General features: G+C 48.1%; 1 long non-coding RNA gene and 4 other non-coding genes across 6 annotated transcripts; 2 read left to right on the top strand and 3 right to left on the bottom strand.

Moving 5' to 3' along the window:
- The first annotated feature begins 2622 nt into the window (after positions 1 to 2622).
- On the top strand, positions 2623 to 2695 carry TRNAV-GAC (transfer RNA valine (anticodon GAC)). The gene has a single exon. It is a non-coding gene; the product is annotated as a tRNA-Val (tRNA).
- An 8097-nt stretch (positions 2696 to 10792) lies between these two features.
- Positions 10793 to 10864, top strand: TRNAM-CAU (transfer RNA methionine (anticodon CAU)). Its single transcript has one exon. It is a non-coding gene; the product is annotated as a tRNA-Met (tRNA).
- An 8975-nt stretch (positions 10865 to 19839) lies between these two features.
- TRNAQ-CUG (transfer RNA glutamine (anticodon CUG)) lies at positions 19840 to 19911 on the bottom strand. The gene has a single exon. It is a non-coding gene; the product is annotated as a tRNA-Gln (tRNA).
- A 923-nt stretch (positions 19912 to 20834) lies between these two features.
- LOC119251926 (uncharacterized) lies at positions 20835 to 27643 on the bottom strand. Of its 2 annotated transcripts, XR_008553040.1 has the most exons (4): positions 24316 to 27643; positions 22522 to 22967; positions 21750 to 21998; positions 20835 to 21561 (listed from the first exon to the last, which is right to left on the bottom strand). It is a non-coding gene; the product is annotated as an uncharacterized LOC119251926 (long non-coding RNA). The 2 variants fall into 2 exon arrangements; XR_008553041.1 differs by lacking the exon at positions 22522 to 22967.
- Positions 23006 to 23077, bottom strand: TRNAQ-UUG (transfer RNA glutamine (anticodon UUG)). Its single transcript has one exon. It is a non-coding gene; the product is annotated as a tRNA-Gln (tRNA).
- Positions 27644 to 27649: the final 6 nt, after the last annotated feature.

The raw sequence follows: 27649 nt of genomic DNA, 5'->3' as shown, positions 1-27649 counted from the left end.
ACGTAAAAGTTAAATTGATGAATTACATGGTAAATCTGTGTTTAACATTTTTTTTTAAAGATTTATTTATGTACTGAGGTACAGGCCAGGGTGTGTGTGTAGGGGGTGTCGAGAGGATTCACCAGAGTGGGGAACAGAACAGGCAGACTGACTGAAATACACTGCTGAGGGGAGCAGCAGGCAAGTCAGGAGAGGTCTGCTGCACCATGTGGCTACCTCCCTGGCCGCAGATCGAACTCGTGCTGCAGAGGCTGTGGATAGCTTCAGAGTGCTGTGCTTAACCCCTTGCACCACCAGGGAGGCCTGACAATGATAGTCCTATAATCCATGAACCCAGATGTCTTTCCATTGATTGGTGTCTAGTTTCTTTCAGCAACATTTTCTAGTTTTTGGTGCACTCGCATTTCTTCAGTTTATTCACAAGTATTTTATTCTTGTTGATGCTATTGTAAATGGAAATACTTGTTAGTTTTGGAAATTTTGTTCACTGTTCCTGTATAAAAACACAATTGACGTTATATGTTGATTTTGTATCCTTCCCTTTTACTGAATTTGAATATTAGCTTAACTTTTTTTTTTGTGGCGTTCTAAGGATTATCTAGATGTAAAATCATATTATCTGCAAATTGAAATAATTTTACTTCTTCCTTTCTAATTTGGATGACTTTTGTTTATTTTTCTTACCTGCTTGCTCTGATTAGGAATGATAATAGTATGTTGAATCCAAGTGGTGAAAGTAGGGATTCATGTTTTGCTCCAGATGTAAAGAGAGGGAAGCTTCCAGTTTTTCCTTATGGAATATGTTTGCTATGGATTTTTGTATGTGGTTTTTATCATGCTGACAAAATTTCCTTTTGTTCCTTAAACTAGGAGTGTTTTTATTTTTTTTAAGATTTATTTATTATGCATATAACAATTGGGGTACAGGCCAGAGGTGTGGGGAGTGAGAGGATTCACCAGAGACAGAGCAGGGAACAGAACAGGCAGATTTACTGAAATACACCACTGAGGGGAGCAACGGGCGAGTCAAGAGAGGTCTGCTGTGCCATGTGGGTAGCTCCCTGGCTGGGGATGGAACTCATGCTGCAGTGGCTGCAGATAGCTTCATAGGTTGCATCCCAACCCCTTGTGCTACCAGGTAGGCCCTATTGAGTGTTTTTAATCAGGAAAGAGTGTTGAATTATGTCAAACACTTTGTCTGAATTCATTGAAATTATTAAGCATCCTCCCCACCCCCAATTCTGTTAATGTGGTCTACAATACATTGATTTTTCCATATGTTAAACCATCTTACATTCCAGAAATAAATGATTACTTGGTTGTGGCATATAATCCTTGTAATATGTGGATGAATCAAGTTTGCTAGTATTTTTTGAGGATTTTTGCATTAATAGTCATGAAAGATTCATTTTAATTTTCATTCTTTCTAATACCTTGTCTTATTTGGTATTGGGGGAATGCTGATTTCATAGAAACTGTTTCCTCCTTTTCAATTTTTAGAAAGAGTTTGAGAAGGATTGGTATTCTTCATTAAGCATTTGGTAGCATTACCACTGAAATTATCTAGGTGGGGCTTTTCTTTGTAGTGAGGTGTTTTTTTTTTTTTTTTATTACTGTTTCAATATCCTTACTAGTCATAGATCTATGCAAATTTCTGTTTCTTTATGTTTCATTTTTGGTGAATTATGTTTTTCCAGTAATTTGTAGATTCCATTTAGGTTTCTGATGTGCTGGGATCCCATTTTCCTTAATATTTCCTTTTGATCACTTTTTTTCTGTAAAAGTCCATAGTAACGTCCCCACTTTCATTTCTAAGTAATAATTAGAGTCCCTATTCTTTACTTTTCTTAGTCAATTCAGCTTAACATTTGTCAATTTTGTTGAAGTTTTCCAAGAACCAACTTTCACTTTCATTGACTTTTAAAATACTGTTTCTGGGGACTTCCCTGGTGGCACAGGGGGTTAAGTCTCAGCACTATGAAGTTGTCTGCAGCCACTGCAGCACAAGATCAATCCCCAGCCAGGAAGGTTGGCACAGCAGGCCTCCTGTCTCCCCACTGCTCTTCTCAATAGTGTATTTCAGTCGGTCTGCCTGTTCTGCTCCCCACTCTGTCTCTGGTGATCATCTCACACACACCCCATCTCTGGCCTGCCCTCCAGCTCTTGTATGCATAAATAAATAAGTCTTTAAAAAAATACTGTTTCTGGCCTGTACTTCCTAGTGGCCTGGTTTATCTAACTGCCTGCCCTAGTCTTCTGTGTCTGCTCTTTGGAAGTCAACAGGCCAGTGAGCTTCATATAGATTGTGTGTAGATTGTTCTTGTGCCATTAATTACGTTTTTTCATGCAAACATACTCATGAGACTGAAGATGGGCACTTGAAAAGTTTCCCGTTCCTGGAATGATTATGCATGGGTTGGTAGACATTCCAGTAAATTTATCTGTGATATATGTTCTAATTCTAGTAGACAACTATGAACCATCAGGATGTGGAATTACTGGTTTCAATGCAAGGAAAGTGAAGGATATGAAAGGATCACACCAAAAAACCAGTACAGGAAAAGTCCAAAGCGACATTTTTCTGGACATACCTTTTTGGTTCTAATTCCCACTTCCACGGGAGTTTCCGTAGTGTAGTGGTTATCACATTCGCCTGACACGCGAAAGGTCCCCGGTTCGAAACCGGGCGGAAACAGATCCTTTTCTCCTCTCTTTTTCCTTTGTTACATTTCTTGGGCATTATTTCATTTTCCTCAGCTAACCAAATATAAGCTTTGCATCAAATGCACGCACCGTCTCTCTCCCTTCGGAGACCTGAGCGACACAGCGGCAGGCACACCCCGCCCTCCTGCCTCCACATTCCTGCGCCCGCCCGGGAGTCGCACGCGGCTCGGGCTGTAAAAGGCCTTGATGCTGTCGACCCGCGGAAACACCACCCCCCCTCCCCCCGGAAAGGCCAAAGGCCACCACCCCCACCCCTACCCCCACCCCCACCCCCACCCCCTGCCTCCACTCACTAAGGAGCTGGCGTCCTTGGGATCCTCGGGAATCTCCAGAGCATGACAGCCCGGCTTTCTGCGCAGGGTGTTTTCTCAGGAATTTCTTAAGAAAGAACGGATTCCGCTGAGCCCGCCAGGAATTAGATCTGTCTTCTGCTCTGAACTGCTGACACACAGAGGAGATTTGCCATGAAAATAGTTAAGCGGCATCCTCTGTTGGACAGCATACTGGACTTACGGGGTAATAGGCAGGGGTGTGGGGGGGGGGCGTGGAGGGAGGGGGGATGGCGGGATAAAATGAGACCCTGCCCGGGCACTGAAACCCTAACTGCATTACTTACTCTCACGGGCTCAAATCACTAAACTAATCATCGACTAGCAAAATAATTTTCTCTCTACATCTTAAGTTCACGTGAAGGCAGCGCTGTCAGCCACTGCCAGTTTCACTGTTAGGACTCAGGCAAGGCCCTCCCTCTTTCAGGTCTACCTTCGCTTGTCCCCCAGCCCCAGCTCCCCCCATTTTTTCAGTTAAGTCTAAACCATCTGAATGGCTGTAAATTTCTTAACCACAACACCAAAAAGCAACAGCAACAACCAATGATTGGCAATAGCTTGAGGAAGAGAATGCCTGAACGTATTCTTGTGCTTTTAGGGGAAACGGGTCACCAAACACCAAAACTAAAATTGTTACAGGGCAGGGAGAGGGGCACCCCAACACCCCCAAACCTGCCCGCTTTAAATAGGTCCTGCCATCCGCCACATGAAGACAAAACATTTAAGACCTTTAATGGAAAAGAACTTTAATACAATTAGTGAACAAAACAGAAAAGACAAGAAAATAGTTTCTAAATCAAGCACCCACAGTTACCCATCCCCTCGGAGGTAAAAGTCCACCCAAACGGGACAGGTCTTAAACACCCATAGAAAAGGATCAGAATCAGCCAGAGTAGTCTGGGCGGAAAAGAGCAAAATCAAAATCAAGATAAAAGCTGCCACTGTTATCTTCCCCACGTGTTCTCTCGCCCACATCTGTGTCACCCAGTTCAGGACCAAAAGGCAAGCGCAGTTTCTTCACATGTCTCTCTGCTCCATGTGCCTCCTGCAGGTCTCCTTCTGGCTCCATCCTGCTTCCTTCCTTCCTCTGCCCTTTCTGTAGCTTCTTCTCCTCCCTGGGTGGGGTAGGGAACCTGGAACCTCCCCTTTTCCTGGGCACCACCCTGTTACACCTGTTACAAAATCACAGACAGTGAAGTAAGAAGTTTTGTTCTTTCACTTTTGGAGACTTGGCCTGGAAAATCCATGGAGAAGGTGCTATAGCCAGAGCATTTCTTCCTCACCCCTTTGGATGTGGTTATTGGGGCTGCCCAAAGAGGTGGAAAAAGGACGTGGGAAATTTGGTCTGACCTATGAAGACGCTGCCCTGGATTCCCAGGCTCAGGTCACTCCCGGCAGATCCAGTTTCTGTAGGACAATCTGGGCGGGTCTGAATTTCCTTCCATCAGATAATTTTCCTGAATACCCCCAGGTCTCATTTAGCCAGGCACCCAAGGCAACACTTGGATGCCGTTCAGCAACTTGCGGCTCCTTACGCTTCTAGTTTCTCAAGTGACCACAAGTGATGCCCCCTTCTTCCCACCAGTTTTGCTCCTTCCCCAGTCCCATTTACAACGTTTATAGTTTTTTCCTAAATTATTTGATTTTTTTTTTAGTAATTTAGCATCCATTACCATTCCAGAGACTTCTCTCTTGACTCCTATGAGTTTATTGTACCTCTTACATTATGTAATTTTTAAAAAAGATTTATTTATTTATGCATACAAGACCTGGGTTGCAGGCCAGAGGTCGGGGCTATGTGTGTGAGAGGATTCAGCAGAGACAGAGTGGGGAGCAAACAGGTGGATCTACTGAAATACACTGCTGAGAGGAGCAGCGGGGAAACAGGGGAGGACTGCTGCGTCATGTGGGTTTCTCCCTGGCCGGGGATCGAACTTGTGCTGCAGTGGCTGCCGATAGCTTCATGGTGCTGAGAGGTAACCCTTTGTGCCACCAGCGAGGCTCTCTGACATTATTTAATTTATAAAATAAGTAACCCATCCACTTGGTTAAACATCCTCAGTACAGATAGCAACGCCCTGAACATCGTCTTCCTACATTTGTTTGCCCTCTGCCTTACTCCCTGCGCCCTCACAGGTGACCATTGTCTGCAGCTTCCTATTACCTTTCTAGAGAGTTTTAAGAGCACATATACAATCTAAAACAAATATTCTCTTCTCCACTTTGTTCCCATGGTGGCACTCTAGACACACCGTCCTGCATCTTTTTTTCACTTAAAGATATCATTGGAGAGAATCACAACTGAATGCATAATGTTCCTCTTTATTATCCTTTAAGTATATATATACATATTATTCCATTTTCAATATGTCATAATTTATATTATGATGATAATTAGGGTCTCCCCATTCTTTTTACTACAAATAATGCTGCAGTGAATAATTTTATTGTAGTAATTTCTTCTCTGTGCAGGCATACCTCGCACACCATGCAAATGTACATTAAATGATATTTGCATTAAAAATGAAATGTTGGTTGATCCCACCTAATTGTCTTCTATTCAGGCTTAGCATGGTTTCTTTCTTTCTGAGAAGCACAATTAAACAGGATCCTGGGCCTCCTTGGTGGCGCAAAGGGTTAAGACACAACCTATGAAGCTGTCCGCAGCCACTGCAGCAAGAATTCGATCCCTGGCCAGCGAGGAACCCACATGGCGTGGCAGGCCTCTCCTGACTCGCCCGCTGCTCCCCTCAGCGGTGTATTTCGGTCAGTCTGCCTGTTCTGCTCCCCACTCTGTCTCTGGTGAATCCTCTCACCCCCCACACCTCTGGCCTGTACCCCTATTCTTGTATGCATAAATAAATAAATCTTTAAAAAAAATAAACAAGATCCTGATAACACTCAATATCACAAAACCAAGTAACAGATTCCCTGCTACACTAGGAAACAAAACCAGGCGATCCATGAAGAATGTATAAGAACGTTCAGGATTTTGTTGGAGGACCCAAGGTCCTTGACTTTTCATCCTAAAACTATCAAATAAAATTTCATGGAAATGCGAAACTGTATTATTGCCAAGGATTTGATTTCTACACTCCACAATACAACAGCTCTTTTAGAAGAAAACTGTGAAATTTTACCTCTTCCTCAGTGAGTTTACGTAAAATCAGTAATGGGGGCTTAATCCAGTGTGCTGATTTAAAGGGAGCTTTCAGACATCAATATTTCCACTGTATCTTAATTTATTTCTGAGGATTTTTACTTTATTCTGAAAGGGTAGGTGTTTACTCTGGAAAAGTGGGAGAAAGGTGAATTTTACAAGGGAAAGTGAGCAAGGAGAACCTCAGCAGTTGTGTCCCTGCACAAGTTCAACTTGAGAGAGTAAAACTGAAAGTTAAAATATCTAGAAACTGGGGGCCTCCCTGGTGGTGCAAGGGGTTAATTCTCAGTACTATGAAGCTATCCACAGCCACTTATCCTCAGCCACGCAGCATGAGTTCCATCCCCGGCCAGGGAGCTACCCACATGGCACAGCAGACCTCTCCTGTCTCCCTGCTGCTCCCCTCAGCAGTGTATTTCAGTAGATCCACCTGTTGTGTTCCCCACTCTGTCTCTGGTGGACCCTCTTACCGGCCCTCCCCCCGCCCCCACCTCTGGCCTGTGCCCTAGTTCTTGTGTGCATAAATAAACAAATCTTTAAAAAAATTCTAGAAAGTGATATTTTAAAGAGATTGTGTGAACACTGCTGACCCCGTGATGAAGCCCAATGGGTCACCACCCCATAGGGTGTTCTTGAGGGTTGACTGATAATCAGACTCATGCACACAATAGACACCACTGGTTTGCTGGCACTGTCATAAGATAATACCACAGACCGGTCGACTTAAGCAAGGAAAATTCATTTCCTGAGAGTTCTGGACACTGGACATTCAAGGTCAAGGAGTCCCAGTTTGGTTCTTTCTGGAGGCCTCTCTCCTTAGCAAATGGCTACCTTTTCCTGCATTCTCCTGTGGCCTTTTTTTTTTTGTGGCTCACATCTGGGTGTCTCTCCCTCTTCGTATCAGGATGCCAATCCTATCTGAGTAGGGACTGATGGAGCTTAGATTAGAAAATTTAGGATGAAGGCCGGACAGCAGAGGTGCAGGTGGAAATGAACATGGTCCTTCAGCCAGCTTCACAGGGGCGGGACAGTGTCGGTCATTACAAGAAGCAGCAGTGCTTACAGATGAACCCAGCCAGACCTTAAAAGTCATCGATTTCACAGCAGATAAAAGTCCACAAAGGAATGACCCCGCCAAAGAACACTATATAACAGTACCCCTTGCTCTGGCAAAGTGCAGCTCTGGCCCCAATGCTGCCAGTCTGCGCCTCTTTTAATAAACCTGCCCTTGTGAAACGCAGCCTCTTCCTGTTTGTGTCCATGCAAAGGTCTCTTTCCTTAGTAAACTCTCCGTGTGCTGCTGAGTGGGAAATTCCTCCAAAACACTTCCAGAGGGAACCCTGGGACCCCACATCATATGAATGCCAACATCTCATCTGAACGCCACCAGAGCCCCACCGTTATGATCTCAGTTAACAGTACCTTTTGGAAGACCCTACATCCAAGTACAGTCACTTTGGGGGTTCAGCGGAGGATTTGGGGGACTCAGTCATTTCAGGACAGCGCCCCCATCTCTGTACTGAGTTTAAGGCTCCACAGCACCAGCAGGTCTCCTGACGGCGACCACTTCTGGGTGCCTCAAGAGATGAAGACTTCATTGGGGTTACACAGGTTGCACCTGGAGGCTCAGCTCCCACCCCGCGTTTTGACAGCTGCTACTCGCCTGAGGGGTTCTTTCACCCTGTCTCCCTTCTCGGGCCTTCCAATCCGTGACGCAGACGCTCGCCCTCGTCTCTGGACTCGCGGGAAATTCACTGGGACGAAGGGTCCATTTGAAATGTGGGCCAAGCAACTCCCAAAGGTTCAACTGACAGAGGCCTCGGGCGAGTCCCGCCGGTTTCGCGCGATCCCCGCAGGGGCCACCAGGGGGCGCGACCCGGGAAAGCGGCGGAAACTCGCCGACATCCTGCGGGGAACCCGGGTCGGGGGCTGCAGAAACGCCCGGGGGGTCCCGGAGCTGCTCGCTGCCTTCCTCCCGCATGATCCGCCCGCAGGAGTGGGGCTCTGCGGTCCTCCAGCGCGGAGGAAAGCGCCTCCTCCCGCTCCCCTTTCCTGGGCGCAGTTACACTGAGTTCCAATGGGGCCGCGAACACCGATCTGTACGGTTTCATAACCCGGGCTGGCACGCGGGGAAAAGACGAGTGAGGTGGTGGTGGAGAAGAGTGTGTGAGTTCACTCGGGGGTTCACACTGAGGGTGGGATGGCGGTGGGGGGGGCCTGCTTCAATTCGGGATTGGAAAACTCCACGCACCCCCTACCTCCGCTCCCTGCCCTTTCAGGATCCTCACCCCCCCAGCCCCCCCAGTTACTCTTTCTGGTAAATGCCCCAGGGCACAAGAATTAATTCCCTCCTTGTCCTTCAAACATCTTCACTTGTCTTTCTGTTCCTGTTAAGTCTAGCTTCTCCTTAAGTGATTTCTCTAAAATTATTCCCTTACATTTCTCCCAAAGTATTAGCTTGCGGGGGGGGGGGGGGGGGGGGGGGAAGGGGGGGGCGGTAAGGCAGCTACTTCCTTTAGGATTAAGACATGACCTGATAAATATCATGGGCGTGAAAGGGAGCTCAAGCAGGTAGGTGAAGGGGCTCTGATTTGTGCCTCAGCCTGCTTACCGGTGAGAAAGATAAAGGTATCCTCATCACATTTCACTGAGGGGATCAGTTTTCTGTCTCCACCTTCCACCACCTTGCTGGTTCCCCAGGCCCTGGAGGCCCAATACTGCAGCCCTCACCTCCTTGAAAGGAAAAGTGTTGGGGGAGAGGAGCCCTGGCTTTTGGATATAAAAGTATTTTTTTTCTCCAGATTCTAGTTGAAGGACTTGGAATTCAGGCACTTGGGTGGGGGGCAGCCTCCTGAGACTCTGGGGGTTTCACATTTGTTGAATGCGAGGTCCAGTGGAAACGTGGGCCTCAGGGAACAATAGCTGGGGCATGAAAGGTAGGTGGTCAGTGTTACTCCTGTTAGGTAAATGGCAATTTCCAGCACTCCAAATCTAGTGGGCGCAGATCAAGTCCTGGTGAGAACTGGGCCCATTTTGCTCAGCATCCATGCTGTCTGCTTGAATCATTCCCCCTGTTTTCTTGTGCTGCTGTTCTGGAGAACCTTTTTAACCCCAGTACCTGCCCCCCAGAGGCAGGTCTTGGAGAAGGAAAAGAGGAGACTCAAATAAAAGTGCTGGAGAGTGAAGGGTGACAGAATAAGGCCCCCACACCCCCACATTACCACTTCCCCCCCTGGGTATATGTGAGCTCTACAAGTCAACTTGTTTTTCTTCTGCTGATCTCTTTTCCTACAAGTTTCCCAGCTAAGAACTTAGAGGGAAAGTTATTTTTCTCCCCTACAAGAGTAATGGTGACCAACTCCCTACCCGTCCCAGGACTGGAAAAACAAGTCTTCAGTTAAGAAACTCTTGAAAATAGATGCCTGGGTCAAGAAGATGTGATACATATACACAATGGAATATTACTCAGCAATAAAAAAAAAAAAAGATCAACGCATGCCATTCACAGCACATTCAATGGAGCTGGAGAGGATCATGCTCAGTGGAACAAGCCAGAAAGCAAAGGAAAAATACCCGGTGGTTTCACTTATAGCAGGAATGTAGAGGGTCCTAATAAGGGATCAGGGGGAAAAATTATAATAAAACAATTATAATAAGGTGAAAATCAAAATCAGCAGGCAACTATAAACCAGAGACATTCTGCAGGGGGTGGGGGGAGGGAGTAGGATCAAAACAGGGGTGGGAAGAGCAAAAGGGACTATGGTGATGGTCCACGGGTGAATGGGTGGAGGGAATTTCACGGGGACTACAACCAAGATGAAAAAGCATCCATTGTACAAAAACGAATGAAGCAAAACATACATAAAATAAAAAAATACTTAAAAAAACCCTGAAATAATGAAAAAAAGAAACCCTTGAAAAAAATAGAAGCCAGCTGGTGCCGAGGGCAAGGGGACAGTGTGGAAGGGACTTGCTAGCAGCGCAGAATGAAAGGTGGTCAGAGGCCTCCGTCCGGGCCAGCGGTCCGGAGGGCGGCCATTCCCCGAGGGCCACCGAGGATGGGCGGAGGCGGGGAGCGCGCGGGAAGCGCTTGTCCGCAGACTCCAGGGCGAGGGCCGGGGCCCAGGTTCCGGGGCGCCGCCGGTGGCCCTTCACGAGTCGATACCCGCGAATGCGGCTTCCAGTTTCCTCAAAGGAATTTAGAGGCCGGCAAAGGCAGGATCGAATTAGTAACTCCTCCCCCCTGAGCGGTAAGTCTCAGTGCGCTTTCGAGGGTTATCCCGAAGGAGAGACTGCTCAGGGCTTTGTTCTGCGGGCTCCGAGGTTGCTCGGCTCAGGGCAGCTCCAGAAGAGCAAAGAAAAAGCCCGCGCTCGAGGCGGTCGGCAGGTTGGGGAGCCCGGGGCGCGAGGGGCCGGCTGGGGCCGCTGGGGCTCCAGGGAGCTGACGTCGGGCCAAAGACAGCGCGGGGAGGGGAAGCAGGGAGGAGAGAGAGAAAAAAACAAATAGAACAGCATGAAATCTTTATTCTGGCAAATACTCTGCGTGATAAGGGGAATGCTCAGGGGAAAGCTGCCGCGGAGCAGAGTGGCGCAGCGGAAGCGTGCTGGGCCCATAACCCAGAGGTCGATGGATCGAAACCATCCTCTGCTACACCTTTTCTCGTGCCGTGGCCCAGAGGGTGGGGCGAAGATCGCCTATGAGAAAGTAACTACATCTGACATGATAAAGCTCATCTCTGTCGCGAGGTAACCGATTTCCAGCAACGCGTGTTTTTCTTTCCGCCCCGAATGACCGCGTGACTGCTTTGCTTTCATTTCAAAACAGAGGCAAATCTTACAACTAAAGGAAGAGGAGGCGACAAATTAATCTTCCAGTGAATAGGATATACTGAGGTATATTTTAATTTTATATACTTTTATATATTCTTGCACGTTTTCTTAACACTCAAAGGAAAAACACTGTTACTTTTGCCGTCTACCATGGGTAACTGTAAATCTACATTGCAGCCTTTTTATTTAGGTTTGGGAGTTTCCTGGTTCTTTCATTCTTTTACTCACCCCTACACAACAGTTGGGAAGACATCTCTCATGCTCTCTCCCCGGTCCAGTTTACTTACATAAAATATTCATGGTGTATATATATATATCTATATATTCATGGTAATTTTATGGAAAAATGAAGAGAGGCAAAGAAGTTTAATTTGAGATGACAGAAAACATTGGACTATGTTAATACACAACATTTTGTGCAGCAGAATTCCACAAACACAGAAGCAACATCAAAGTCTTACTGATGCATGTGGTAAAATTTTTTGAGAAAAATTACTAGTTAAAATACTTGAGAGAGAAAGGTGAGGGGGGCACACGTGAAGGAACTGGAGGGGAGACCTGTGAAGACACTTGGAAGAGAAACTGAGAAGAGACACTGGGGAGGCAGCTCCTGGCCCTTGGCAGAGACAATGACATCCTGGTATTTTGACCTCATGTTGGATTTTGTGGTTTATTCTGAATTTTGGGTCTTACCTCCTGTCCCAGCTCTCTGGGACCTGCAGACCCCTTTTTTTGTGGGTCCCCACCAAAAGTTGCCTTAGATTTGTGGCAATTTTTCGGGCTTCAGCTGCCCTGCTTTGGGTGGATACATTTTGGCTGGGTGTTTACTCACAAGGGGAATTTTTGGATTTTGGTGGGGAAAATATTGAAATTTTCTCTTCATTCTCTCTTTGCACACCTACTCTATTAAAAATATTTCACACTGGGCCTCCCTGGTGGCACAGGGGTTAAGACACAGACTATGAAGCTATATGCAGCCACTGCTGCACGAGTTCGATCCTCGGCCAGGGAGCTACCCACGTGGTGCAGCAGATGTCTCCTGACTCGCCCACTGCTCCCCTTGGCAGTGAATTTCAGTCGATCTGCCTGTTCTATTCCCCACTCTGTCTCTGGTGAATCCTCTCACCCCCCACCTCTGGCCTACACCCCAGTTCTTGTATGCATAAATAAATAAATCTTAAAAAAAATTCACACTAAAAAATTAATATAAAACACTCGAATTTTTAATTTTTTGATTTTATATATTTTTACATCATTTTTCATTTTTGCACAATGTGTGCATTTTCATCTTGGTTATAGTCCCCATATGATTGCCACCCCCCTTATATGGACCCTAATATAAGGGTCAATTATATTGACCTCCCCGCCTCCCCCCCCCCTTGTTTATAGTTGCTTGTTGCTTTTTACTTTTCTTCCTCCTCCCTCCCTCCCTCCTCCCTCCCTCCCTCAATCCTTTCTTTCTTTCCTTCTTTCTTCCTTTCTTTCTTCCTTCCTTCCTCTTCCCTCCCTCCCTCCCTTCTTCTTTCTTTCTTTCTCTCTCTCTCTCTCTCTCTCTCTCTCTCTCTCTCTCTCTCTTTCTTTCTGAGGGGGGCACAGGGCCACATGCACGGGAGGGTGAGCGGACTCACCAGACACAGAGCGGTGAGCAGAACAGGCGGACTGGCCGAAATACACTGCTGAGGGGAGCAGCGGGCGAGCCAGGAGAGGTCTGCTGCGCCCTGTGGGATTCTCCCCGGCCAGCCAGGATCGAACCCAAAACACTGCAGAGGCTGCGGACAGCTTCACAGAGCGGCGCTCAACCGCCTGCGCCACCAAGGAGGCCCGATTTTTACTTTATTTAAATAAAACACTCTATTACCAGTGCCTATAGTGTGGCAAGAAAATGTTAACTCTTCTAAACAATGAGAATTCACACAGCAAAATAACAAGAGGGAAATGTTAATTTGCATAAAACGTTAATATGCATAAGGTAGCCCCGTTTTCTTTTACTTTGCTGGTGAAAATGCCCTTGTTGGGTGCTTGCTTGTGCCCTGAAAGCATTTTAACTAACTCTGAATGTCTATGCATAAGAGATTGGTTGAATAAATTGTGACATATGTACTCAAACAAAAAAGTATTGTGCAGTTAGAAAAAGACATGGGGTGATTTCCAGGAGATATGGTCAAGTGGGGGAAAAGTTAGGATGAAAATGATAGTGTGCAGGTTTTTTTGTTCCAAAATGAAGTGGAGTTAGGAAAACATACACCCATGCATTTTTCACTCTGAAAGCACCGCGAAGATAAATCAGTGACACTGATGATCTAAAAGGTCAGTAACAGCTGTGCGGGACATGGGGTACAAGGGACATGAGGAGAAAGTTTCTCTGAGTACACTTCTTGGCTTTACTTTAACTTTTGAAAGTATGCAATGTTCTTTTTCAAAAAGTAATATCGGGGGCCTCCCCTGGTGGCGCAGCGGCTGAGCGCTGGGCTGCGAAGCTGCCGGCAGCCTCTGCAGCGCCATTTCAATCCTCAGCCACCGTTGAGGGTCCCACATGGCGCACAGACCTCTCCTGCCGCACTGCTCCCCTCAGCAGTGTATTTCTTCGGTCTGCCTGTTCTGTTCCCTGCTCTGGCTCTGGTGAATTCGCTCACCCTCCCGCGCTTCTGACTGTACCCAGTGCTTGTATAAATCAATCAATCAATCAATCTTAAAAAAAAAAAAGTAATATTGGGGCCTCCCTCGTTGGGGCTCAGCACTATGGGGCAGCCACTGCAGTGCGGGTTCCATCTCCAGTCAGGGAGCTACCCACATGGCACAGCAGACCTCTCCTGTCTCTCCTCTGCTCCCCTCAGCAGTGTATTTTATGCAATCTGCCTGTTCTGCTCCCCACTGTGTCTCTGGTGAATTCTCTCACCACCACCCCTCCCCAACTCTGGCCTACACTCCAGAGTATATAAATACACAAATCTTTTAAAAAAAAATTTTTTTTTAAGTAATATTAAATCAGCAAGGGTGGGAAGTAGAGCTGGAAAGAAAACCCCACACTGAATGCAAATGATTCATATCTATTGTTATGAGTTACACAGAAGGGGACAGAACATAACTGGGGAACACAGCATGTGAGGGCACACCTTGACTGTTGGCCAAGGGGTTGGGTATTGGAGGGGAACTGAAAACCAGTCAACTCTTTAGTATTCTGCAATGGGTGGTCAAAGCATCTGAAACCATTGTAGGTGTATAGAAAGTGAGTAACTACGCTGATACTGTTGGAGCTAGAGGTTTCATTGCAGAAGAAAGGGTGCATGCAAATATGGAATGAAGGAAAGCAAGAAGGAATCCTGCAGACAGGGATAGGTGTTGGACGTACAGGTGTGAGCTCCTGATTTCCAAAAGGTGTGTGCGTAAAGGCATGTATATTGCACTTACACACATGAGCATCTGTGTGGTTTTCATATATGCTCACGCATGTGTGTGTACATACACACACGCGTATTTCCTAAGTCTTTCCATTAAACGGTTAAGACACAGACAGCGTAGAAGCAATTGGTACACTGAGCCCCCAGATATAGATTTCTAATCCCCACTGAAAGAAACTGAGGCAGCTCTGAGAAACGGCTGACTCCAGGCCTGGGGCAGAGTGAAGGCTGGACAACTTCTTAAGCCAGGACATGAGAAAGGGCTCACATGACGCCTGTGTTCAAGGCCCCAGATGCCAGCTAGAACGGGCTGCCCCTGTGCTAACAATGGGCTGATGTAAGAGCCACTGCAAAGAAGGCGGTAATGAAGGCTAAGCCATGGGGGAGAGCAGGTCCACGCATCCATATTGGCGATAGATGCTTAAATAAACGGAGAAATGGGAGAACTCTCATTTACAAAAGAAGACTGAGGGGCCTCCCTGGTGGCGCAAGGGGTTAAGCACAGCACTGTGACACTGTCCGCAGCCTCTGCAGCACGAGTTCGATCCCCGGCCTGCCGGGGAGCTACCCACATGGCGCGGCAGACCTCTCCTGTCTCGTCCGCTGCTCCCCTCAGCAGCGTGTTTCAGTCAATCTGCCTGTTCTGCTCCCGACTCTGACTCTGGTGAATCCTCTCACCCTCCCGCGCATCTGGCCTGTACCCCAGTTCTAGTATAAATAATTACATCTTAAAAAAAAAATTATTTATGCATAAATAAATCTTAAAAAAAAAAAAAAAAAAAGAAGGCTGCGGGCCCGCGTACCAGCCATGGGGATGCCGGGAGGAGCTCTTACCTCTGGTGCTGCGTCCCCCTCCTCAGTCTTCACATTTGCCTCCCAGGCACCAGAGAGGGCAAAGCTCTTTTCTCATCCAGCATCACCTTCTCCTTATTTTCAACCAGGGACACCTGTGTGTTCAGGTCTCCTGCCTTGGCTCTTGGCTCCTCCCAGCTCTCCAGTTAGGTCTTAGAGCTGCTTCTTACTGAGTTGCCCTTATTCTGCTGCCACATAATTAATTGCTGGTTGAATACTAGCTCCCTCCTGCCCTCTGCAAGCTCCCCAGTGCAGGACCCAACCCTGAAAGTCTTTTTCTTTTTTCTTTTTTTTTTTTTTCAAATTTATTTATGCATTCAAGAGCTGGGGTACAGGCCAGAGGCGTGGAGGGTGAGACGATTCACCAGAGACAGAGTGGGGAGCAGAACAGGCAGACTGACTGGAATACACTGCTGAGGGGAGCAGCGGGCAAGCCAGGAGAGGTCTGCTGCGCCATGTGGGTAGCTCCCTGGCCGGGGATCGAACTCGTGCTGCAGTGGCGGTGGACAGCTTCGCAGGCTGCTTCCCAACCCTTTGTGCCACCAGGGAGGCCCCCCAACCCTGAGAGTCTTGGGGTCCCCACTGCCCAGCTCAGGCCGAGGTCAATCAAGAGAGTCCAGAGATGCTTGCTGGGAGCAGGGAGCGCCTGTGATTTACCTCGTTGTTATTTTCATCAGAACCAGCAGGCCCAGCGTTACTTTTGTCCCAAATCTGCCTGCAGTGTTATCCCCAAATTTCTTTCCTCTTCACTGACCCCTCCCTTCCCCCCTCCCTTCTTTCCTTCCTTCCTTCCTTCTCCTCCTTTCTTTTTCTTCTCTTTCTCTTCCTCTCTCTTTGGAACAGGAGTCAAATCTTTTATTTGGCCCTTGCTTGCACTCCAAGTACTCCTAGGCCTGAGACTGTGCCGCAGTCCCAGCTACCACGGACTGTAAACAGTCACCCAGCAAGCACAGGGCAGCTTCACTATGATAAGGACAGACGGATAAGGACAGCCCCAGAGCCCTGTCTCTGAGGCCACCCTTACAGCCTTGGCCTTTAGGCTCAGATGTGCACTTGCGCATGCCCACACCAGACTCCAGGTGCCCACCGTCAGGCACGCGTGCCCCGTGTCCATGTTCCCCAGTGTCTCTTGCATCAATACGATCAAGGCCAGAGAGGCTGGTGGCATAAAAAACCTGATAAACTCGTTTACCCTACAGCACCCCCCATCAATTTTAAAGGTCTATCCAGCTACCTATCACCCCAATTTCCTGATGCCATCAGCCTTGAGTAGGTGGATTTGCATTGCACTAAGGGCCTCCAGCAAACGACAGACACAGGCCTCCCCCCGCCACGGATGCGAGTGCTCAGGATGGACGTCAGCAGTCTCTGAGTCCCCTGGGCTGGGCCATGGTGGGTGGGGGTGGGGGGGGGGTCTTGAGCCCCTCAGGCCCAATGACTCATAGCCCATTCCACCTCCAGCAGCCTTGCCTTTCTTCCTCGGCCAGGGCTGTGGTTGACAGTGTCACCGAATCTCCAATGAACCGGAGCCTCCACATCCCCACAACTCAGCAGCGGGAAAGAGCCTGCTACTTTCTAAGGGGTTTGACCCCGATTTAAACAGAAACGGCTGAGAAACAGAACCGGAAGAGGAGGCAGACTGTTGCTTGCGGAGGGAGGCTGAATTCACGTGGGAGAAAACGGTAGAGCTCGCTGCATGGCCCGGAGGCTGGAGAAGACCCACAGGGCGTTTCTGTTCTCAGCTGTACACATTCAGGGGCTCATTGCAGAGGCCCCCGTAGAAAGCTCTGTGCTTTCTACACTAAAAGTGTAGAAATGAGTGGAATGTTTCGAGAGTTCCACAGGAAGCAGGGGTTGGTGCTGAACTCACCACCGGTCGCCGCCGTTTCATTTCCAGGCCCCACGTTAGAGGGATCCAGCACAGCGTGTGTTTTTTGTGTTTCCCACAGAGTAAATTCTTTGATTCATGCATATAATAAAAACCTCAGTGGGGCTTCGGGATTTGAAACTGTCATCCAGTCTGCTGCATCCCTGGCTGCAACCAGTGACAGACACACTGATGCTCTTCAAGTGCTTCTGACAGTCTCCAACCTTCAGCGCCGCCCTTCGGCTTATGTCACAGAGCACAGCAGCAGTGGGGTGTGCAAGTAGGCCGGGAAGGGAATAAGGGGGCAGACGGGGTTAGCAGGGTGTCGGGTAAAGGAAGATGCTCAGGCTTTTGTGTCTTTGGCCTCTGTGGCCATCACCTGTGGCCTTGAATACAGGAGGCGCTTGGGAGCTGGGCTGGGATCTGCGGAGGGGTGCACATGCCTGAGGGTAGGCACCTGGGAGGCGGTGTGGGTGCACCTGAGCCGAGAGACTGAGGCTATAAGGGCGGCATCGCAGAGGACGGTTCCGGCAGATACTATGAGACGACGACAAAGGATAGAGAGAGTAAAGATTCGCCGGGCTGGGAGGCCTGCCAGCCACCCCCAGCCTCTCCTGCACCTAGTTGCCTCACTACAAATGACATCGAAAGATCATTAAAAGCCTGAAAAAGCCACTGAGGGCCCCAGGAGTGTCCTTTACCCGTCTGCCCAGATCCATAGAGAAGTTGCCCTGGTCCTTGCCGGCACTATACGCGGAAAATAGGGAATAGAGAGAAAGAGGGGGTCACTTAGGGTGTAGAGCATGAAAATCAGAAGCTGTCCCTCAGAGATCAAACCCTTGCATTCATTTGTGCAAACTATGAACTTATTCCCAACGCCCTAAAAGAATGCTGAAGTCCTTTTATGATCTATGGCTGTTTTCTGAATCTTTCAGAACCTGCAGCGCACACGGAGGAAACTATCATGTTTAATGGCATGTGAGTGTTTACTATGAGCAAAGTACACAGAGATCCCCAAGAGTGGAATTCCAGGGCCTGGGATTTCTCCCCTCCAGGCTCACTTTGAATATCTGCTCAGCAGCGGCCTAACTGGCTGCCAATTCCTGCTCCAGAAGCAGGAAATTACAAAATGAAACATTATTTGAATCTCCAACCTTCCCCTCTTCATCTTCTTTTCCTGTAGCTGACAATGACAAATACCGTCCAGGAAGGAAAATGTGTTAAAAAGAAAATCCAATCAAAAGATCATAGCATTGTCAAAAGTATATAGAGAGGAAACAGATAAATTTAAACATTGATTCAAGGGTACATGGAAATTATCATATGACCAGTATTTCGATTCAGCAGGCAAAGGTGAATGGAAGAAAAGAAATATGGACACCTACCTCTCGGCCATGTATGAAATCAAGTTCCAGATAGATTAGTGACTCAAAAACTACGTGTAAATAAAGCATGTTGTTGCAATTAGTGAGAACTCAGAAGAAAACACATTTTGTTGGAAGCGATTGCATATAAAATATCTGAGCAACGCAGGTGTAATAAAAATATGCTTCAGTGAAAGCCTGCAAAATCATAAACCATGTAAAATAAATCAAGGGCCTCCCCGGTGGCGCAGCGGTTGAGCGCTGGGTTGCGAAGCTGCCCGCAGCCTCTGCAGCGCCAGTTCCATCCCCGGCCGCCAGGCGAGGGTCCCACATGGCGCACAGACCTCTCCTGCCGTGCCCGCTGCTCCCCTCGGCAGTGCACTTCGTCTGTCTGCCTGTTCTGTTCCCCGCTCTGTCTGTTGGTGAATTCTCTCACCCTCCCACGCTTCTGACTGTACCCCGTGCTGCTTGTATAAATACATAAATAAATCTTAAGAAAAAAAAATCAAACTGTCTTAAATGTGCACACAAATGGAAACTACAGAGGAAAAAACTCCTGAAAATTAGAAATGAATGTCCGAGTGTGCAGTGATGGGGAGGGGACTGGTTTGGCCTAGCACGTCATGGTTTTAACTTAGAACAAGATATTTCATTCCTTAGAGCCTTTGTGGAGACTCACAATACTGTTGTGTTCGCAAACGTTCCCCAGTGATCTTTTGCAATGTCCATTCATAAATTGAAATCATTCCCCCCAAAAAGGAATTGTCAGCATGTGGTAGAATTTTCACAGGGTCCAATCACTCATTGAATGTTGCCCACTGGGACCTAAATAGCAACAATCTGACATGCACCGGTATCCTTCAAAATCTACTTGGCATGTAACAGTAGAAAAGTGTTTGACTTCCCTTTCTCTTGCAAAGGTATCTCTATATCACAGGGTTTTTATCAGTATACTGCATTTTTATGCTCAAAGACTGATGACATACTATGCGGAGACAGAAAGACATATAAAAATTGATATTTAGTGTTTCCAGTGTTCCCAAGTCTGTATTTCAAATGTTTTTCTCGTGGTTTAAATTGTCTTTTTAATGGTCGCATGCAACCAATAAAAAAATAAAAATAAAAATTGTGATAAGGACTTAAATAGTACATGAAAAATGAAATTCTGTTGAGAATCTGACAAGGGACAGGACTTTGCCCCTACCAGTTAGCTCACGTGTGTTGCGGATGGAAACTGCTAAGGGTTTGAGAGAAATAGTCAATCGATTGTTTGCAGAGAGGAACTGGGAATTGAATGAAAGTAAAAACCATGCTGAGGTCCCACCGAGATTTGAACTCGGATCGCTGGATTCAGAGTCCAGAGTGCTAACCATTACACCATGGGGCCCGCGGCGCGGCTGGGTGGTCCCGGAAATCTCTGATGACAGCTCTTCTCCCTCCAACTCCTGTTCTATCGTCTAAAGGGTGTGAGCAATCTCTGCTTGTCCTCCCCGAGGGGAAGAATGGGTGCTGACCCGCCACGTGGCTGCACCAGAATCCCGGAGCCCAAAGGCAAACACCGACCTCTAAAGGTTAGGAATCCTCCCCGCCACCCACACATTCCCACATCCCCTCCCGAGCGGCCCGGGAGCCTGGAGTCCAGCCTCTGTTTCTGGAGCCCAGGTGAGGTCGCTGAGCGAGGCTGGGCCTGGCCACCTGCCGGTCCTGTGCCAGGTGTTGGCACTGTCGCGTCACCCAGGGCGCACGACCCGCCCGCGAGACGGGACCGTTGTCCCCACTCACAGAGAGGGACCCCGAGACGGACGCGCGATCTTCTCCCCGCTTTGCCAGACACTGTGGCTTCCACAGTGGAGACACCGGAGTTAACAAAAAGAGGAAACAAACGTGCCACGACGCGGGGGGCTGCAGGATCCCCGCAGGCCTGGATGCGCAACTCGGGGCGGGAGGACGGGCCGCCCGCCCAGCGCCCCCGTCACCTAGAGGAAATGCGCAGGTGGACCCAAAGAAGAGTCCCGCCCGGGGTACCCACAAGTCCGGTCCCACCTTTACGAAAACCCACAGAACGACCGATTGCTGCGAGGGGTCTGGGGGAACGTGAGTCGCGTCTTAAGCTCCTCCTGCCGGCTCTGAGCGGCCCGCAGCGCAGCGCAGCGCGACGGGACGACGCGGCCGTTTCCTCCCTGGTGCCGGCCGCGCTGGCGGGGATTCTCCGCGGGTGTCGAGCCGGCTTGGGGGAAACCGATGCCCGCGGATGCCCGCGGCTCGCGCTGGTCCTGGGCTGGGAGCGGGGGGGGGGGGGTGGGGGGCGGACGGCGGAGCCCGGCACCCTCTTCTGGACACAGACGTCAAGCGCCAACCAACCCAGACAACACCCACAGTCCCGTAAAGTCGGCCTGAAACACCCCCTTCTTGGGGCGACGCTAACTAGACCAAGTCTTCCAATTGGTGATTCCTGGAAAGCTGGGCTGGGAGTTTTTGTCGAGTCTAGCACAGGACGAGGATGGCCAAGCAGAGGGTGTAGAGAACCCTCAGGAAAGAGGGTAAAAATCTTCCACGGAAGATCCCAAACTCTCAAAAACCTGGCAGACAAGGAAAAGGTCCTTCCACTGGAGATGTTTTTCAACCTGCGCCGGGAAGGCCCTATAGATTCTTGGCCCCACGACACAAGGAGCCAACGACGAGTGTATTAGTTAAATCATATTTTCCAGTGGCTCCTCTTGGCCTTGACCCTGAGCTGTTCCCGGTCAGTTCCAAAAATGCACTCCGGGCAGGGAAGTGCTTGAGACCTGACGGGCAGCGGCTCCAGTCCTCCAGAGGCCTGCCCTGGTCACGCCTCTGAGCACAGCCGGGGAAGCTGGTCTGAGTAGGGTCCTAACTTGGCAGCTTTCAGGGGCCATTGCTCCTTCCTGTGCCCTCAGAAGGAAAACAGAGGAGGCACCCTCAGTCTAAATCCTGCTCACAGGGAAGTGCTCAAACATCTTCCATCACAAATGCGTAGTCTTTCCAGAGACCAGTTGCTTGCCAGATGCTGGGCTCCCTACAATCAAGAGGTAACCCAAACGAGGCACATACTTCAGGACAGCAGGCCCAGAATGTAGTGACAGGGGCCCTTCTCCCTTGAGGTGAATTCTCATCCCAAAGATGCAATATGGGAGCCCGATCACATTATCCTGCCCTCCACTCCCCCCAACCCCCCCCACACCCAGCCCTCCCGAGTGCACTCACTAAGTAGGGTGAAGGATCTTGGGTGACATTTGCCTCCACGGAGACTTCTGCTCCAGTCATGGGCAAAGACTTGGTCTTAGGGTGGACACGGACTTGGGATCCTTGAAGAAAAAGAAGTGCGGGACGAAGTAGAACAGAACTTTGGGGAACCCAGCATGGACACGAGCCCCCTGGAGACTGTGGGCTGAACACAGCATATGGAAGTTTATGCACTCAGCAAGTACTTGGGAGCTTCTCACAGGAGCCGGGCTGTGGGATGAGAACCGACAGGTGAAGGCGGCCACTGGGCTGGTTCCCTTACTGTCTCGAGGAAAGGGCATACTAAACAAACAGCAAATCCATGAGGTGATATGGGGAGCTGAGGGACCTGGGCAAACACAGACAAGGGCACTCCTAGGTCAAAGGAGCCAATGAAGGTCTCAGCAGGAGGGCCGGAAGGGCTGAGGTAACGGTTCAACAGTGGGGACAGAATTAAGATCTCATCTGGCAAGGGCAGAGGGGAAGGCAAAACACTTTGCATGTAGAAAACAAGAGACGGGGAAATGGACAAAGTAAGTATTTTTTACCGCGGCCGGTGACTTGAATAGGGGTGTGGGGGGGTGGGTGGCGGGCGGGGGCGGTGCAGGAAGGCTGACAAATGAATCAGGAGAGGTAGGCAGGTTAGGACGGCCATTAAAATGTAGATGGCTGCTTTAAGCCAAGTGAGGAGGACTTGTTCTGCATTAGAATGCCCTGAGGTGGCAGCAAGGGCTGCTCACTCGTGAGCTGCTACCTGCAGTTTGGAGAAGCGTCCCATGCAGATCAACTTCACCCAAGGGCAGAGGTAGTTCTGACATTAAGGCTAAGAATCTAAAAACTGTGCAGCTCTGGTGGGACGAGGCGGCCTCTGTGCTCTGCTTGTGTGGGCTTGACCTGGCAGGGGCCATTGGTAGATGGCTCAGTCACAGTCCATTGCCTTAAAAATCTCGTCTCACTCTTCCAGCCTTAGAGTAATCTGCCATTCTTTCAGAATCAGGAAACCTCTTCTTAGGCACACACAACTTGCTGCCTAGGACTCCAGCCCAAGGGGGACCGTCGTCCCTGACTGGCGGCTGTTTCTTTCAGGGCTGGGCTGACTCGCTTCAGTAGACTTGCAAAGGCTGACAATGATCCTGTTGCTCTGTGACTGGCGTGCCTGTCATTTCGTTGATTACAGGGGGAAATGCTAGCTTGAAGAGCCTAGACCACAGAGGAAAAATGTCCTTAAAAATCTAGGAAGGTCCCACCGAGATTTGAACTCGGATCGCTGGATTCAAAGTCCAGAGTGCTAACCATTACACCATGGGGCCACCTAGCAAGGTGGCAGAACATGTATCACTTGTGACAAATACTCATTCCCGAGGACCTGGTTCCTAAATTTCAACATGGGTTTCAAAAGTGACTGCCGCCCTCTAGAGGGCCATCTCGGAAATGTAAGCCTGCTTTGGCTGTCTCCGTGGGCGCTAGCCGCAAAGGTCAGGTCAGGACCAGACCAGACAGAGATCTTGCGACTTTTGGCACAGGGGTACACAAAGAATTATCCTAGGAGTACGCAGCTTCTGTAAAATGACGCATCTTTCACCTGGATTTTCCAGGTGTCTTTCCTAATTCTTAAATCCCTGCACCTGCCTTCGCACCCGCCCAATGAATCACCTCTCCTGCCACTGGCAACACCGTGGAAGGCCTTGTTAGGACCTTAAGAGATGGGAAATGGCACTTTCTGTTTTGGGAGCCCTGAACTACACACGAAGCCTGGCCACTGCCAGGCCACCACACCACAGAGAAGCCCGGGCCAGCAGAAGGGCTCTGGCCGGCAGTAAGGGCCTGACTTGAGAGAAGATGCCGGGCCTCCGCTTCCCTCCCTAGATTCAACTCCAGCTAGTGATTGTCCGTCCACCAGAGGCCCCTGAGCTCTGGGAGCAGAGTGCCCTTCCCGCTGTTCCTAACCCAGAATCCATTGATCCAGTTTTATTTTATAACCCCCAAGCTTCAGGCTGGATTATGCAGTAACAGTGTTACTCCTTAAAAATGTGACCCCCCCCCCAACTCCCTCGCCCCTTCCCTTATTCAAATCTCATTGATTTTGATAAATCATTTTTATTGTCTGATGCCTCCCCTCAAAGCGCCTTAAGAGGAATTTTCATTTTGGGGGGGAGGGAGCACTGGGCATACTCAGTGCTGGAATCCTGTCTTGATTAAATAAATTTCCTTTATGTTGGATGATTGGGTTACGACTAAGTAAAATCACTGGCTAGTCTAGAAGGATGAACTGGACATTTTGCAATGTCTAATGTTACCACATTGGCCTCGTAATGCATGATGCTAACTTATATCTTAGTTACATATATTGTTTTATTTGATTCAAGCTTCCTGAAGATCTTAGACAGATTTCTCTCCTGGGAACTTGTAGATAAGGTACCTAATTTGTGTTTCACTTGTCTGTGACCTCAGTGGCCAAACTCCACAGCTCACTGCATGGGGGGGCGGGGGGCGGGCAGGGAGGAGGTACAGGAAAATCTGTGGGCCACTGGACGGAGGTTGGACTCACCTGCTCGGTTAAACTAGCAGATGTTGGCGCTTCCTTCTTTCTGCAGCACGGCTTTCACTGTAGCATAGGATCAGCCTCCCCCAAAATGTTCAGACAGGCTTTCCCGATGTGTCACCTTAGCACGCAGAGTCCAGGTGAACAGAGGAGTAGCCTCAGGAGAAATTGCCACCATTACTTAAAATACAGATGACGCAGGTGTAGTGTCATCTCCAGAAATATTTTTATCTGAGAGAGAAAACTATGCTTTTTAACTTAAAGAATTTTATTATTTTCTTCCTTCAGATAGGAAGTCAGTAATTTGACAAAGGTCTCATAATCCTTGATTCTTCGAAACTGGCCCAGGCTTTTCAACTCTGGACAGTCCTCAGCTTACTCAGGTCTTGAGTAACGTTAACCATTAGCTATCCTGCTGTCTCCGGAAGACACGGGACCCAAGCTTTGTCAAGACGCCTTATATTCTACCTGCAGTTGAGACACTGTTACGGGACAGACAGGACCAAGCCAAGGGTAAGAAGATGAGGCTACCCTCAACCCACTTAGCGCCTGGGGCCACAGATCTCCTAATCAACCCTTTCCCATGTCTGGCTCATCCTGAGCCATTCAAAGTCTCCCCCGCAACAGTAAACTCAGAGGTCAGCAGACAAGGCCATTGATAACCACACCAGGCTCCCTAGGAGGCCCAGAAGCGACCGCCTTCTCTACAACCCATTTGTGTAAACCACTCCTGAGTTACCAGGGCTGGATGACATCCATTAAGGCCCAGAGCAGAGGCGAGACGTAGGCCACAGAAGCTTCTGTGAAGCTCATCTTAAAGCAGGGCGAGTTCTGATCATATGACTCTCCCCTCCTCGGCACCCCAGGTCCCTTCCCCACTCCCTAGCCCAGGATATAAACCCTGTCCCATGCACTTTAGAGTGTACAGCCTTATGTTATGAATTTTCCATATATAATAAAAATTGGTCTCTCTTACTAATCTGCCTGGTGGTCCTTTTTTTTGTTCAGATCAAGAGCTGAGAGGGATGGGGGAATTTTCCCCAGTGACCGAACATTGACAGTCGTATTTAAAATTCTGAGTCTGTTGTCTTTTTTGTCCACAGATACTGAGATTCCAAATCAAGAAATCTCAACAGATACTGAGAGCCTGACCTGTGCTAACTCCTCCAATCTGTGAGTGCCTTTTTTTGACTATAATCTGGAAATTCAGCTTAAGCCTTGAATGGGGTTCCTTCCCAGAATTTGATGAAAGTTACAGAAATAGAATCTTGCCATAATATGAGCAGGAATAAAATGAATGAGATTCTTTCAAAATAGCAGTTTCTTCGATATGAAGAAATCACACAGTCACATGTCAAGTAACCAAAGGGAAAATTCCAACAATGACAGATGGGAATTTAGAATCTGAACAAAGGAAAACTGAAGTGTGAGCATTGTCCACAGCTATAATGTACCTCAAAACCATCCATGGAAAGACAGTTCAGGTTACATTGTGTGCAAAGATAAAATTGTAATGGAACAAGCTGTAATACTGTTAAAGATTTATGGAAATGTTCCTTAGCAATCATTTACTATGATTCTTTACTTACTGAAGAAATCTTGACTCACTGTCTTGTGGTCAGTTTGGAGGCCAGGCATACTTCACCCTCCAACACAGTGAGTTCTAGTTGAGTATTTCTTGTGTTATCGTGAATATACAGAGACCAGCATCCTACATATGTTTGAAGCATTCCATCGCTACATCAAGTTTACAGCAAGTGAGCCTCATGGGAAGATCGCAGAAGATAAGCGAGGGCAGCAGATCAGGCTTACAGGACGCTGCTTAAGTTTTCCTACCCCTAAGTTCTGTGGTTAGTGTCTCAGGAGCTTAACTGAAATTCCATAAAATTTCCTGTGATCAATCCAAGGAAGGTCGACCACCCATTTCCCTAATTTAGGTTTTCAGTGAGTTTTGCATTAGTATTAGGGGGGGGAAAGTCCATTTAAATTGTAATGAAAACTGTCTAAACTCACCACAGTGCTGACAGCTAAGCCATAACCTTTTATTTTGACTCTATAACTGGAGACTTTAACTTTCAAAACAAAATTTAAATCTCCCAACGCCCACATTATCTGACATTACAAGACTTCACGTACTCAACCTCAATAACCCAGATAGAAGAGAAAAAATTATACTTAAAGCTGGAGAATCAGGTCACATGGTTCCAGCAGTCATCCTACACACCTCAGACTTTGGAAAAAGGAAAAAAGTTTCGGTCGAGGACCATAACCCTAGATTATCGCAGGGTTTCCAGGGTTCATCTGGGCAACAGAAACTGAAAGAGAAAAGAGAATACTTAAGCTCGTCTTTCTCTTAAACAAGCATAACTTGTCTTCAAGTTGGTAGGACCAATGGATGTTGGTCTCTGGGTCATCACCTTCCAGGACTTTCTTCACTCTAGAGGGATGCACCCAAGGCTTTTATGCCTGCAAATTTCAAAGAAGTGTGAGTGGTTAGAAAAACATCCTAATTACGAGGACATTCTATGAGTTGAGCTTGGGTATCTCCACTCTGACAGGTCTTAAGCCCTGATCACCAGGATGAAAGGATGCAATCTGGAGGCAGAGAGGCCCTAGAAGGTACGGAGTTATGAGTCAAAGCTGAAAGCTCTTTGCCCGTATTTTTTGATTCTGCATTCTTTTTCTATGTCTGGTGCAGCGTTCAAAATTGAAGCCCGGCAACTACTTCACTTTTGCTTGAATTTCAGGAAATTAAAATGTATTAAGGAGGGCAAAGGGTGTGTGGAATAAGGAGAAAAGATATCCCAAGATACATGCTATCAGTTACGTTTATGTTGGAAAATACCTACGTGACATTCAAATATAACTTTTAAAATTCCATTTTCTTTGAACCCTATGCTGAACATTTGTCTTGTCCTCTTGGGCTGCAGCTTGGATGAGATTAGGTAGCATCTTTTGCACAATACTGAGAGCAGACAGCCTCACACCTCGGCTCATAGCAAAAGGCAAAAGCAAATTCTGGAGTCTGAAAACTGAACTTCTTTTGTATAGTCACCCCCTCTATCAGAACTGGGGCAAGTGTCAGCTGGGGTGACCAGGAAATTCCGTAGGTAAACATGGGCTCCGCAGGCTGGGTGTGTCCTCTGTTGCATCAACCAAGGTCTAATGCATTGAGACTGATATTTACCAGCACAAGGCAAAACCCACAGGGTTTCTGGAAAGATTTTCATGACCACTGACACACCATCTTCCAAGGGTTCCCTTCTACTTCTCCAAATCCCTTCTCTGGGCTGCCTAAACCCTGTCCTGTGTTCTATGAAAATATCTGCAGATTTAAGTC

Source organism: Talpa occidentalis, unplaced genomic scaffold (assembly GCF_014898055.3).
Source record: "Talpa occidentalis isolate TD23 unplaced genomic scaffold, MPIMG_talOcc4v2.1 talOcc4.2, whole genome shotgun sequence".
In the NCBI taxonomy this organism is placed as follows: Eukaryota; Metazoa; Chordata; class Mammalia; order Eulipotyphla; family Talpidae; genus Talpa; species Talpa occidentalis.
The sequence above is the reverse complement of the archived record's forward strand: the minus strand, read 5'-3'. Positions and strand labels throughout refer to the sequence as shown.